This window comes from Embiotoca jacksoni, unplaced genomic scaffold (assembly GCF_022577435.1).
Source record: "Embiotoca jacksoni isolate LCO1_2020_lvr unplaced genomic scaffold, fEmbJac1.0.p SCAF_14, whole genome shotgun sequence".
NCBI lineage: Eukaryota > Metazoa > Chordata > Actinopteri > Embiotocidae > Embiotoca > Embiotoca jacksoni.
In genome coordinates, this window is record NW_027185274.1 from 7,245,989 (window position 1) to 7,260,822 (window position 14,834).

Here is a 14,834-nt window from a genome sequence, read left to right on the forward strand (position 1 = left end):
ATTTAAGTGGTAAATGGGGGGCAATTTGACAAACTAGGGGAAGAGTTGAAAACAGCCATTAAGGTAAATACATTCTTTCATCTACATCAGCCCACGATGGCAGCACTAGAAGTAATTCCTTAATGCCTCACAAAATAAAACTTGACACGCTATGCTGTTAGCACGAGATTAAGTCAAACAAAATCAAATGCTGCCGTTAATTGAACCACACTTGTCTCTGGACACAGAATGCACACTGAGACGTAAGCAGGAGGCCCGCATGTTGCGGAGGCACGTTGAGTTGTGAACGTTCTGCAGTTGTCTGATGAGTCATTTAAAAGGTTGACGTCAGTTTAGCTTTGGATCTGGGAAGCGACCTACACGCAACAGGAAGACATTGACTCTCATCTAATTCAGCCGCTATCTCTGCGAGATCATGATAAACATTGAGCCCAAATTCATGACCAGTGTCAATTGTCATCCCTTCTGTGTCCATCTCTTTTCTCTCCCTCCCTCCTTTCCTCTCTCTCTCTCTCTCTCTCTCTCTCTCTCTCTCTCTCTCTCTGCTGGGTTAGTGACTGCAGGGGGAGATGGTGAGAACAGTGGGCCGTAGCCTTTCCCAGCCACAGCCCAGAAGATTGCTGTGGAGCAAGAAGCCCACCTCTCGCCTCAGCCCCCTGTTCCCCCAACCCCCCTCTGGCCCACAGTGATGTGGGAAAAGCCTGGGAGGGTGTCCCACTGAGCGTGCTCAGGCAGTCGTCTCAGGCTCCAAACCTATCACCGCAGCACTCGCTGCATCAGTCAGGCCAGGCTGAGCTTGTTAAAGACTGCTCACTTCACGAGTGTTTTCTTTGCCATGTTGTTTCACCTTGCCTCGGACTAAACATAAAGTGCCACACAAGTTGCAGTGGGAATCAGTGAAGTTGATTTCCACCAGTGAGTCGTGACTTCTTGTTACCACACAAAAAGATGTGTGTAAACATCTGTTTGGCTCGCCCATCCAGTCACGAGAGAGAGCTATATATTGCAGTTTTGACTGTTGTTTTCCAGGCTGGAATTTGTTTTTTTTTTTTTTTTTTTAACTCGTCACTATTGTTTCTCTCGTTTTTCCTGCTTTTGCATCAAGCAATAATCATCGCTGCTTTAACAGCCACTTTAATGACTCTTCTCCAGCTGCATGGCTGAGATTTGAGAATTACACAACGTCCATGGGGATCGCGAGGGACTGCATGGTAGCTTGGTGAGTAATCTCAGACTAGTTCCCCTGTATTACTGATAAAGAGCGGGAAAGTCTGCGTATTGTCAAATCCAATAACAAGACAAACTCATGCACATGCTCACACATGAACAGACAAAACAACTTTGTACCAGTGCAGAGAATAAGAATGCCAACATATGGGGAAAGAGAGAGAGAGAGAGAGAGAGAGAGAGAGAGAGAGAGAAAAAAGAAAAAAAAAAAGAAATCACTCTTCATCTAGGCTTAGAGAGCTTTATCATTTTAGTAGTTCTTGCCATGGGAATGGGGATGTTGTTCCACAGCTTACACCTCCTCTGTCACAATGTGTTTGTGTGAGGAGAGGAGATCCAGCAGGGTAGAGAAACTCTACTAAAAAACATAAATCACGATTGCTATACGTTCACATGCACACCCCTCTCTCAGCTGAGAGTCTTGTGCTCTTCCAGCCAACCTACAGCACTGATTCAGAGTCCATATGTGAGGCAGCAGAACTCTGGATGGGAAACTCTGTGACCTGAGGAGCGGTCGTCTCCTCCACAGCGTGTGAACAGCCGCTGTCCTCCCTCTGGTTCCCCACGCTTCCCATCCACACCCACTTTCATACTACACATGGCATTGTAGTTTTCACTTGCCATCTTTATGTTTTAATTGTCTTATCTAAGGAGTGACCGGTTGGCACCAGACCACCTCGGGTCTGCTTTACGTTAGCTCTGACAGGGATGCTTGGGTAAACAGCCAGGAGAAAACGTGTCCTCATTTATCGCCGCTAATTCCCCAACGTTTCATCTTGGATCCTGTGAGATACAACCACAGTCAGAGTGGAAGTGGAAGTGGAAGTGGAAGCGAGGATTGCCACAGTAAATGCGTGATTGTGAGGTGGGGCATCAGGGGGATTGGGTCGTGGTTATGTGAGAAAAAGCTCTTTGGCACATCGTCACATGATTTCAGTCTCTCGCACACATTGAGAGAAAAAGGGGATATGAGCACACCAACAGGTTTATTATGGAAAAATATCGAGGTTGAAGAGTCACTGTAAACACATGATTACATCGCAACCACGGAGAGTTTTTAGCCAGTTTATGTAAATATAGGCGAGATGCTATTTACTCCGGGTTTCCATGCTATTTGCTGCTCATTTGAAAAAGAGAATGATGGTGCTGCTCTGTGGTTATGATTAAGGGATAAATATTCTGCTGATGCTGCTTACTGTTTACCTGTGACTTGCAAGTCACTTATTTTATGCCTTAATTTAGTCTCAACTTAAAAAAATGTTTAGTGTCAGTTCAAACTGTCAAACACTGAAGATAATCATAAGGAGTGATGATAAGGCAGCCGGTTATAGCATTAGAACACTTCCAACCAAGAGTTGGACAAAACATTATTTACCAGCATTGTTTTGTTGACAACATAATATGTAAATCTTAAATGGTATATTAGTTGTAAAATCCTAATCCTAAAGGAGTGTTATTGATGACACACCTTAAAGGGAAAATCTCAGCCCCAGAGAATTTCAACCATCTGACCTTTCCCCGATAAGTTTAGCCCAAACTCTTTAAAATACATCTTGACAGATTTACTTTAAGTGAATCATTGTTGCTTTATATTTGTTCCAAATCTTTCACGGGAACATGACCAGACAGTCTGCTTTGGCATAATTCAAATAATTTATCTTAGACATTATCAGCTTGGGAAAGTTCCTTTTTCTGGTTAAACAAAGATCTGAATGACTAACTGCTTCATTTCCTATAATCATACATCCATTGGTGTCCATAAAAACGTTATACCAAGAACAAAGTCCATGACTCTGCAGTAACGGCTCTCTGAAACTGTTTGGCACAGTACTTTCAGCTTTCAGCTAAATGTTAATGTCAGCATAATGCATGAAACATGCTTACGGTACCAATACTAACATGCAGGTTTAGTTTACTCTTGACCACATCTAAGTTCATGTTAGCGTCTCAACATTGGTCAATTAGCTCAAAACACAAAGTACAGCTGAGGCTGATGGGCACAGTAAAACATCAGGCAGGGGTTTACTGGAATCTACTTACATTTTTGTTTGACTCTCTATAAATTTAACCCATAAAATGTCTGATTTTTATTTTCAGACCACTTTAGAACTAATGCACATGAGGTAATTTGCAATATTTTGACTTGAAATGACACTTGAATGAACATACTGCAGTGAGTTCACACAAGTCACAACATGTGACTGCTCCCTGTCACTTTGTGGAAGAATATTTATTCTTCCACAAAGTGACAGTGACATGTTGTATTTGCACTGGGAAACAGCTGAGACTGTGATGTCATCATGTCAAATGAAGAACTGACTAACTCTCAACTTGAAGCAGCTATCTTTACACTTTCAAGACTTTCGCTGATTCAACCAAAAGTTATGTTAACTCACAGTCAGCGAGCTAAATTGTGTTTTTAAATTGAATTAAACTTTAAATCGTACTGAACAAGGTCAAGTTTTAATCCCCTCACTGTTTGCTCACCCAGTAGTAGCATTTATGGAGCTACCTCATCCCGGCACCACAGAACAGCAAATCATTCAAAAGCTGTTCACTGTTCTCTTTTTGGGGTTAGAAGCTGAATCATTGGACAATGTTAATACAGTGAACGTGTAGATTTGGCCTGACTGACAAACTTCTGCACACTTAGTTTTGTGTTTGGGCGGGCCTCCTTAAAGAGGTTCCTATCGATCACATGACTAAAAAATGATTTTCTTTTTTTTCCATTTGCAAATCTATCAGCAGTATTCAGATATTCACATGAATTTGTATTCATCAGAAAATATTTCAAATAGTTTTAAATGTAAATAAGAATCTCAACCAAGAACACCAATAGAAAAGACCTGGCTGGACTGCTGGAACGCACTCATTCCTTTGCATGAGATACTGCCAAGTAAAAGTGACTCAAACGTTGCATCTACAGAATTTAATAATGTTAAAGTCACTCAGCAAAATGTCAGTTGCTATTATCGTTTTCACAGTTTGGCTCGGCTGTTTCGTTGCCACTTCTTGTTTCAACTAATTCCCAGAAATGTGTAGATCAGATCTCTGCCTTCCAAACCCCTGGTAATGTCACTTAACATGTCTATGCCCTAACACTTGCAACAGACCGGCTCTATTTTCAAAACCAAACAACAACCCCACCTAAATATTAACGCACAAAGCTTGAGTTACAACTTCACAGCCGGACCAGGAAGTAGGAAAGCAAAACACACAACACACACTCTGACAACACTCACTATAGTTACTACGGCCCCCAATACAATCTGAGAGGAGAAGAGGATCAGTGGCTGAACATGAAACACCCTACTAAAGGCACATTCAGCACAAATGCTAGGCCTCAACAGAACTAATGCACGGCACATAACAATAAAACAGCTGCACCAAAAACACCTAACGAGCAATGCACAATGCAAATTACAGCAGAGCATCACTGCACAGCCACAGTGCGTATTATCTTCTAGCACCAGATACGACAATAAACGTTAGCACTGATAGCTGAAGCTGCACTGTCACTAACTAAACCAGCGGCCCACGCGGCGGCATGTCGACAATACCTACCTCTTGGTTGTGCACACTTTTTACCGTCAGCCGACAAAGCTTTAATTGCACTTCCTCTCATTATCTCTGTCCCCTTTGGTCCTGTAGAGCCCTGACTCATTCGTCTCATGATGCTGACCTAACGTTGAGTTTCATTCCCGCCCTCGCTTGACCTTTCCTCTCTCGCTACACGAAGGGGATCATGGGAAAAGACGTGTTTTTATTAAAACGTGAAATTGGGTCGCTCTCAAAAGTTTTGACAATCATTACTAACTTTTTGAAACAAAACTGTAAAAGAAAAAAAAAATCTTTCTTTCCTTTCTTTTTTGGCATTTGCCCAATTTCCAGATGGACAATTACTGGTTGTGCAGCTAAATAAACTTCTGGAAGAAAATAGCCTATTTGTGGCAGCAGAGGACGGTGCAATGATGCAGAATACACTGGATTCACAAGTCTGCAGATGCATGTAGGTTTTTCAAACACTGCATTAAACCAGTGAGAAACATTCATGTTATAATCTAGTCATTGATGAAAAATCCAATATTTGTATTGCAGTTCTTCTTTGATCAAATCAATGCTGATTCTATCAACATTACCCTCTCTCGATATGCCTCCTTTGCAGTCTTCTGCATGAGTTCGAGGGGAGGCACTTTACACTGGTTACTCCCTATTAAAGCACAAGACTGAGCAACTTACTGTGTAATTGAACTCTATTTCCCACAAAACTTTAACTTCTGAAGTGCCAAAAGTTGAAACATCATGCTTCACTCATTGTGGTCTTTGCAGAAGGGGATGTGCTCATGGGGACTAGACTTTTAGATCATTTCTAATCAGATATGGTTTTACTATAGTTTTTACAAACCACTCAATATTCAAGTAATTTAGATCATAACCATATATTATTCCCTTATGTCCAACCTTTCCAATTTATCTTGTAAAAATCATACCTTGAGCTCATCTGAATGAGGCAGTTATTCAGCCCCCTTGTCCAAAAGGTATAAGCCAAAGCAGATCATGCAACATGTCATGAAGCACATCATCAGCCAGTTCTCGTGACTCACTGCAAACTGTAGGACAGCAGGTGCTGACATGTTTTTTTTCACAGCCTCCATCTCCCTCTGTACATCTAACTGAATTATATTTGCACGGGCAGTACTTTGTTTTGCTTGTGTGTGTTTTGTGAGCTGTGTCAGAAGCAGCAAGTGAAACAGAGAGTTAAACCAGACAAATGCCGTGCTGCAGTGAACAGCAAGCAGCAGTCTTAAGGGGGAAAACAACCAAATAAATAGCAGATCTACATTCTCACAACTAAAAATCAAGACTGATGTGGCTAAAAAAAAAAACTTCAAATCAATGAGCAACTTAATTGGATAATAGGTGCAAATCATTGAAGTGCCCGAGTAAAGCAGGGTGATTTTACATCTATACTCGCTCAACAACAGTCAGATTTAACCTAAAGCGTACATCTTTCCCTTCCCTCATATCAAGCTTGCACTTAACCTTGCCCATCTATTCTTTTTAATCCATTCTTCTGCCATCATCAGCCCTCCTGCCTTTCCATATTCATTTACAAAATGCCAGGTATGGACAAAGGTAATCACAAGTGGCTTTTTGTAATGCCGACTGAAGAGCAACTGACAGTGACACAAAAGCTGAGTGAAAGTGATTTGTAATTCGTATAATTACATGCTATTCTATAGAGCAAGAAGTCAGCTGAGATGTGAAAGCTCCTTTTCCACAATTGTTATTAGCTTTGATTGGCATTTCTTCTCTTTAAATGTATTGTTTTTTTTGCAGACATTCTTATTGATTATGTTGTACATAAAAATTAAAAAAAAAAAACATCACCATCTCTACATCCTATTATTCAGAAGAAGTTTGGTGTAAAATGCACACAGTAACATGAGTGCTGAACATTTATGGCACAGACAAATATCCTTATGGTACGCCAAGTTGGTGCACAGAGGATTTATGTGGGATGCTTGAACTCTGTAATAGTAACATGAAATGTTGATGTCAAAACATTCTTAAGACTATCATTGTTGATTTCACATGAAGCTACTTATTTACATTGAGACAGTGAAAATAAGAATTATGGAAAGCATCAAAGAAAGAAAGAACAAAGAAAGAAAAAAAAAAGTTCTCCTTGAGAGGTGAACTATAGATTTATGAGCTCAGTCTGACCCAGGCTTAGTTTTGAAGACCAGTCAGCACTACTGCGCAATAAATTAGGCCATGCCCAGCAGGAGCAGGGCCACAAAGTCAATGATGTTCAGGGTCAAAGGTCAATGGAAGGAAGCTCAAGATCAGACAGCCAGTTGTAATATCTTTATCTACTCTGGACGCCACAGTTAGTCTCTTAACAGGTTTACAGATTGGTATCTGACACTGTTGATGAATAATTGCAGTTCAATTTATAATCACAGTTATGGCTATTCAAAATATCATTGATGCTCCTGTACTTTTAATCAAATATTATCATGTAGGTCTTCCTTTTATTTTTCCCATCTGAGGAAAATGTTTGGATTTGTAGAGGACTGGCCTCTGCAGTTTGGTCCAGCTGTTGCACAGGACTGTTAGTAATAACTCCTAAGTTTCACTTGACCAGCCTCATAACCTCCACGATATTTCTCCCATGATTGTTTAGCCACGGGGGCCAAAGCCTATTAAGCAGTTTGCTGGCAGAAACAACACAGGCAGCCTTACTAATAGCAAGCTGTTGCTAAGAGGCGGGGTAGCTGCTGCTTACATTGTGTATTTCTCTTCGGCTACAGTGAATCACCATGCTTATTTCTGAATATCTGTGGAAAGTACCTGCTATAATAAGCATGGTTTTCTGCAGTTTGTTGACTTGCTGCATTTGAAAGTCACGCAAGAGGAGCAACAGAAATGACCACACAGGAGGGCTGAGCTGTGAATGAAGGAGAAAACTGACACTTGTGGTGAAGGAAGTTGGCCCTTGGAACTATTTCTCATGGAAAGGGTGGGATGAAGTGCTGAGGGCAGCAAGTAAATTCACTATGTTTAACTTTGTGCCTTCTAAAATGCTTTTCTATTGATCAATTTCTGTCCTTTTTGCTCCAATTCAGCTCAGTCAGATCTGATTCATGACCTGAATCATGGTTTGCAGTCAAAGGTCAACTTCACATTTTCATGAAGTCGGTCACGTATAAAGACAGTAAAAATACATTAATATACTTTAATAAACTTTGTAAACTCTGTAAGAAAATGTGAAATATGCATGTTTAATGTTGCCTAAAACATAAAACGACCTGAATGTAACAGAGAAAAAGCTATAGGAAGCCGGTGTGTGTGTGTGTGTGTGTGTGTGTGTGTGTGTGTGTGTGTGTGTGTGTGTGTGTGTGTGTGTGTGTGTGTGTGTGTGTGTATAAATGTATGTTCATGTGTTTGTAACCCAGACAGCAGGGAGAAAGAAAAGCGGCCTTTTCACTAATGTTGATTGGAAGCAGATGTTGGTGAAAGCCAAGACAGAGAAGAAAATGTTTCGGAAAATTCTCAGGGCTCAGCCTTCCCTTTTCTGGGCCCTGGCCCGGCACATCCAATCACTACACAGCCCCCACTGGTCTTGGGGGCGAAAGAAGCCCTTCCATTGGATGGAGCTGCGAACGTGGGTGTCGGGAGCAGATGTCCTGGGAAAGTTGTTGAATCCCACTCGACTCACAGTAAAAGAAAAGCGAAAACATTTGCTTGTTCAACTGGACAGTGACCAAAGCCTGTTTTAATCCAGCTGAACTCTCTGCCTCTTGGTGCTTGTACAAGATGACCATGTTTCTGAACACTGCAGCTCTGCACAGACTTATAAAATTCAAATGGATGTGCTGTCAAATATTTTGTCATTCTGTAAGAATATTGACTTAAAGACTTTTCTGCTGTCTTTTTTCATCTAATTCAGAGACAATGCTTGAACTGAACTGTCATCTCCCACCACTCATCTCCCCGTCCCTTCAGACCTCCAAACCTTCCGCTGCTCCTTTGGCCCTTTTCACCTCCCAACCTTCACCCTCCCGCATTCAACTCTATTCCATCTCATCTCTGCTCGTCTTCGTCTCCGTCCCCAAACCTCCTCTCCACCCCCCCATTATCATCAGCCCCGTGATTCAGTCACACACCAGTTCACATATGGCCTCACCTGCACAAAGCCCCATCTCCCTCTTTTATTGTGCCAGTCTATTGCCTATTCACAGCAACAGCGCAGCACAAATCAATCATCCCTCCTAATGGAAAGTCCACATTAACATGAGAGGACACTCCATTTCCGTCCCAGAATGCCAGGTCGACTGGTACCCGGGCTTCAGCCAATGCGGATCCGGGGGCCAGCGTGCTTTCTCATTTCAGGTGGGATAGCAAGGTGATGCCGTCAGGTCCAGGGGTGGCTCTGGGAGTCAATGGTGTATTAACTGAGGATGTGACAACGGCAATAAAAATGCAAATTGCCAGCCAAAGCAGGGGATGGCCTGGATCTGCCCTTTATAAGCCTGGATAATACAGTCCCCATACCTGCCGAGACATGAGGTTCAACACATCTCAGACACAACAATACAATGTATGAGAGGAAGGGAGGGACAAGAGAGGCATAGAGAGTGTCCAACCTTGAGACCAGAGGGGCTGCTACCGAGGAGGATGCCTTTCATCTTTGACAGACATTGTTGATTTGTCAAATAGTCTTTATTAAATTGCATTGGATTTAACAAAAAAGTAAATATCTGCTACTAAAGAGCACCACACAGGCCATGATTCATTTCTTAAATTTGTATACATTTTTAAATAGATGAAGAGTTGCAGATGACCGGCCGTTTACTTATCCTGTAACTGTATAGAAAGGTGACAAACTTTACTGTGTACATAGTGTTTATTGGATGACGGAAAAAAGAAAGTTAGTCGCTGATTTCACTTGAAATGACGTGACTTTAAGCTGCACTAAACCGGTAGCTCCACATGTATATTGACAAAGTAGCTGCTCACCCACAGCAACCAGTGACTGTGCGGAAACTGCACCAATATTTAATGTGATATAGAAAGTGCAGGGCTCTTGTGCAACCAGCCATCTGACATTTATGGAATTAAAGAAATGGCTGCATCGTTTCAAGACTGTCAGTAACCAAACAAAAGATTCTCCAAAGTATAGCTAATGTTAGAGAGCAAATGTATGAATGTACTCTTGAGGGCAGATATGTCTAATTTGGATGAGACTTTACAATTGATGATCCTGAATGATTCTGTATCATACACAACATATATAAATGATATGTTTAGCATTAAATCAGATCATGGTGGTTCGTGACTTGTTGAACAACCTATCACAAAACAGTTACAACAACAGTATGTGGGCTCATATGAGGAGAGAATGGAGAAGAGAGAGTGGAGAGTCGCACCCCAGGAAACACTTAACAGAAACCTTAAATACGATTCATTTTAATTCCTGATAAAGCAGACTGGCGGTTTCTGAAGTAAATCAAGTGTTTGATGGAAATAATCTAATAGGCAGGGACTGGAGCTGCTGTGGAAGGAAGACTATGAGTAACCAAATGAAAGTTAATAGGACCAAAATGGGGAATAAAAGTGTATCTTCATCACAACCAGAGCTAAAATGACTTCAATGCAAAATCTAAATCCAAAAGTGAGCAATATATCCAAAACTGTCAGTTCCTTAAACAAAACTAGTAAATCTGACCAGAGGCCACTTATGGAGAGGCAGACTGCACTGAGGAGTGGCGAAGGGTGCAACCACTTACCTTCTAGTGCAACACAACAATCCTCCCAGCAGAAAAATTCTGCAATTAACATTTGTGTCCCACCACTTTTATTCACACGCATTAGGTGCTGGCACTTCACTGTGGGTGCTCAGCCTCCAAACAATATGGCACTCGGCTCCACTGAGAAAAGTACCAATACCAACATTGGTCACAAAGAAACAACCCAGTCAGGCTTTGTGTAGGAAAAATAATGCAAAGTCAAGCAACACAAACCACAAGGCCAAACAAAACAAACAATAATGTAACAAGACAGTGGATACACTGCAGCAGGTGGACCTACAAAGGAAGGACAGAAATGAACTAGGATCATTAGGCTGCATACTAAAATACGTATCATTGTGACCTATTCACCACCTTTACAATGGGACATCAACACAATGGATCATTCAAAAGGTGGGGGAGGACAACAAGGAGGTTTCCAACTCACTGTCATCAGCCAGCATGTCAGAAGAGAAGATAGTAGGTTTACAGGGTAAACGTGTGCATTAAGAGGGCTCGTTGTAACTAAATACCTGAAACACCAAACACTACCAGCAACAACAGAGTCAGAAAAGGAGCCAAGAGAGAGCTAACACAGGCCAACAGGTGCCTTAATCTGGCCCTGATGAGGGAATTGGTTGGAAGGAGTCAGGCCTAGAGCTGTGTTCATTAACACTACACGTGATACTGTTTTCTAATGAGTTCTCCACCACACATACAGACACAAACGTAATTGTGTTAAATCAGAGTATGAGCAGAGAGGTGAATCATGGTCTGGATAAGATCAAGTGAGGAGGGCAGACCAGCACTACTCTTGGCCTTCCACTAACTAGTATTTACTGCATAACAAAAGCAATTGAATGATGCTGCAACATTTCCTCATCAACAACTCACTACCCTTCTTGGACCTTTGTCAACAGTATGTCCACAAAGACAAAAGACAGGGAAGAAGAGCAGGAGACATGGAACAGCAGAGGGTTCATCTACACCCGGACACGTTTTAATTCGATTAAACACATTAAACTAATTCAAATAAGTCAATTTTTCTTGGTTTTGAGCCGTGCACTAACAGTTAATGATCACATTGATTCCTCAAAATAATAAAACTTGGACTTAAATCATTCATTACCATTCAATAATTTCACGGGATGTAAAGTAACAAAGAGCAAAGCCAGAGAGAAGGACAGGATGCATTCTTATAAACTCAGTCTCTTAATGTTCAGAGTCCCAATGTTATGACAAGAAAACAAACTAGTAGAAGTCAGTAGAATTCTGTCCAACTAAAATCCATGAGAGGGGTCATGTTTGTGAAGACACGGTAGATCAAATTTAGATTAAGTTCATCCCTATAGACACTAATGGAGTGTTTAGTGGCCAAAACGGCCAAACCACGAGGGACAGTAGGACATGAGTGTATCCCCCGGCCCCACTGTGTCTTAAGTTGGGCCATCAGGGCCCTCAGGGATACACTGGTCATATTTCACAACTTCTCTGCGTAATGGAACCTCTCAGTTGTTCTCTTGTGCGTCACAGGGATTCTCTTTCAATAAAGAGGATGTTAATTTAGGACAGAGAGGATAGATATAGTTATATTGCATCCATAGCAAAAGGTCGAGTAGGTCTTAAATCTGAAGATGAGGCTGTTACAGCTGAAGTTAAAAGCAGCCAGATCTTTTGCAGTCAGGACATCTAAACTGTGTCACACTGCTCTCAGATTTATATATCATGAAGGCCCCTGAATTGTTTGTTAGTTAGATAGCGTTTAGTTCTGTGTCATAGGTCTGCAGCGCTGTACAGTTCATTTAGATGACATCTGGACGTGGTCTCATGTGAAGATTTAGAAACCTTACTCAGAGATTTACGGCATACAGACACTGTTGTTTCACCACAAAACAGTTTCCTCTGGTACTGTTCACCAACCCTGACAGGTACGGTTGGTTGAAGAGATACGAGCACTGATTTACTTTATTACAAACTAGTACGAGGATCACAAACCATTGTGCTGTTAGCAGCCACATGTTTACAATTTAGTATTTGCTGAGATTGAGTCTGTGATTTGGCACAGCCACAGTTTGGCCCATTATTTCCTTTGGATGTTATGCTGCTCATTAAGATTTCATCCAAGGCAAAAGACTCATCGTGTGCATGTTTGGAGAGCAGCAGGGAGCGACAGAGGGCTCTGCTACCGAGCCTGAAATATTTAGTGTTAACTACTGTACTGCTGTCAGTTCGATAAAAGTGTCAGCAGGCGAATTTAAAAATACTAATATTGCTCTGGTGCAGCCATCAATCATCAAGTCAAAGTCACAAACTCAGCATTCTTTTGCATTTACATTTTCTTTTTTACTTCACTCAGGACATTGCTTTAACTCAAAAACATCTACCGTCCTTTCACCCTATAGAAAGTACAGATAAGTGCCATTTGAATTATTTTCTTGCAGAGTTTTAGTAAATCATTGCATGTTTTTTCATGTGTGGTAGTTTCGGCAGTATAGTATACTGTGAAATGCAACCCCCAATCTCTCCTTTAATGGTGCTATACAGTTGAAGAGAGATAGTTGAACTTCAAAATGGCACTTGAGAAGGAGTATATGAAAAAGAAGTGGCTCAAAAGCATAGAGTACACATATCATGCCTGCACCGTGATAATGGGTTCTGCTAAAAATGGGTTATGTACCTGCAAAGAGAACCCTACAGGCATATGATACTTTCAGTGCAACATACAGATCCAAGTTATGATTCACTTATTGATTTCACCTATTTACTCCATTGTAACAAGTTTCTATTCCAACTGTGTCCCATGGCTTCTGTTTAAAATCATCATGTCTACACTAGCTCATTATATAATCTGCCTGTCTCAGTCATGCTCAGACTCAATGCAGGAGACAGATGTAAGCTTGGTAAGCCCCTTTAGATAAATATTTAAGTTTGAAATCTGACGAACGAGCCACACTCCAGTATCAAGAGAGCATTAAGCTGCTGACGACAGGCAGTTTTTTCATTAGAGGTAAAAATCATCCGACATCTTCCTGCGACTGCCAGGCGTGACAGTTCTCACTTTCTGCACAGACTTCCCCTTCTCTTTATGTCTGTCTTTACTGTTTTTCACCTCTAAACACTGCTTAAATCAGTGAAAGGTTTCTTTGAATAAGGCACAAAAGGGGAGAGAAAAAAACCTGCACATAGTGTGTCTGCGTGAGCCAGCTTTGTGTCTGTGTTTGGATGAGTGGAATGGGCAGGTACGAGTGGTATCATAATGATTTGGATTTTTGTTCCAGGTCTGTTGGAACATGCAGTGTCTGGGGAAGTATTTTAAAACCTGCCTCGTGATCACGTCTGGTCTGGATCATCGGCCCAGAGTGAGGGAGGTGGAACAGGAGAAGAACCACCTGGATAACCTCTGCCTGCCTTCTGCCAAGAACACCACCAACAGATCCAACAGGGAAATGTGGGTCTGGTTTAGACAGAAGACAGCTCTATCATGTTTGCTTTGGGCTTACATGTGAAATATGTAAAATCAGACAAGTGTTTGTTTCCTGTTTTATGTGATTTATCTGGTGTGTGTGTCTGCGTCTTTTTTGACAGCACACTCTAATTGTTACTTTTAAATGTGTCTCAAACTAAATACACACATCCTGAAGTTGTGTCTATGTTAAAAATGCCATATTCGAGAAGTAAATAAACACCCTGACCTCCTGGACCTGTATTTTTGTATCTTATTGCTGGACTTCTGCAGCTGTGCAGTTTGGGGCAGCGGTCCATATCCCTGCATGCTTTCTATCTGCAGTGGAATTTATATGAGGGGTTACAAGCACATGAATGGGCCCCAGTGTGTTGGATCCGTTTTTGCGTCACCTCATCAGTGAAACTTGTTAAATGTGGGCCTCGCCACAGTCAGCACGTATTTCAAAGGGAACCAATGGGCCCCCTTTGAAGCACCACAGTGATCCAAACAATGGAAGGATTTGTTTTGACTAATTTAGGCCACTTTGAGTTGGAGATTATTGGAGTATCAATTGTTCACTGAAACTATTTATCAGTGCATATTTGTATCTATTTAGGTATTGATTTAGAATGAATCAAAAGAATACAATTTCATTAATTATTTCTTATATTTGTTCCGAGTTGCTCATTGATTTTTATAAATTATGATCTGTTCTGTTATTTAAAGCACCAGTGTTGACTGTGGGACACTAGTCTGGAAACCCTGTTCACTTTAAAGTTTGTTCAGCCACTCTGAATGGCAGACCAATCAGCGACCGGTGGTGGTTAGGTAAGTGGAAAGACATTAGAGACGTAGAGTTTTAGCGC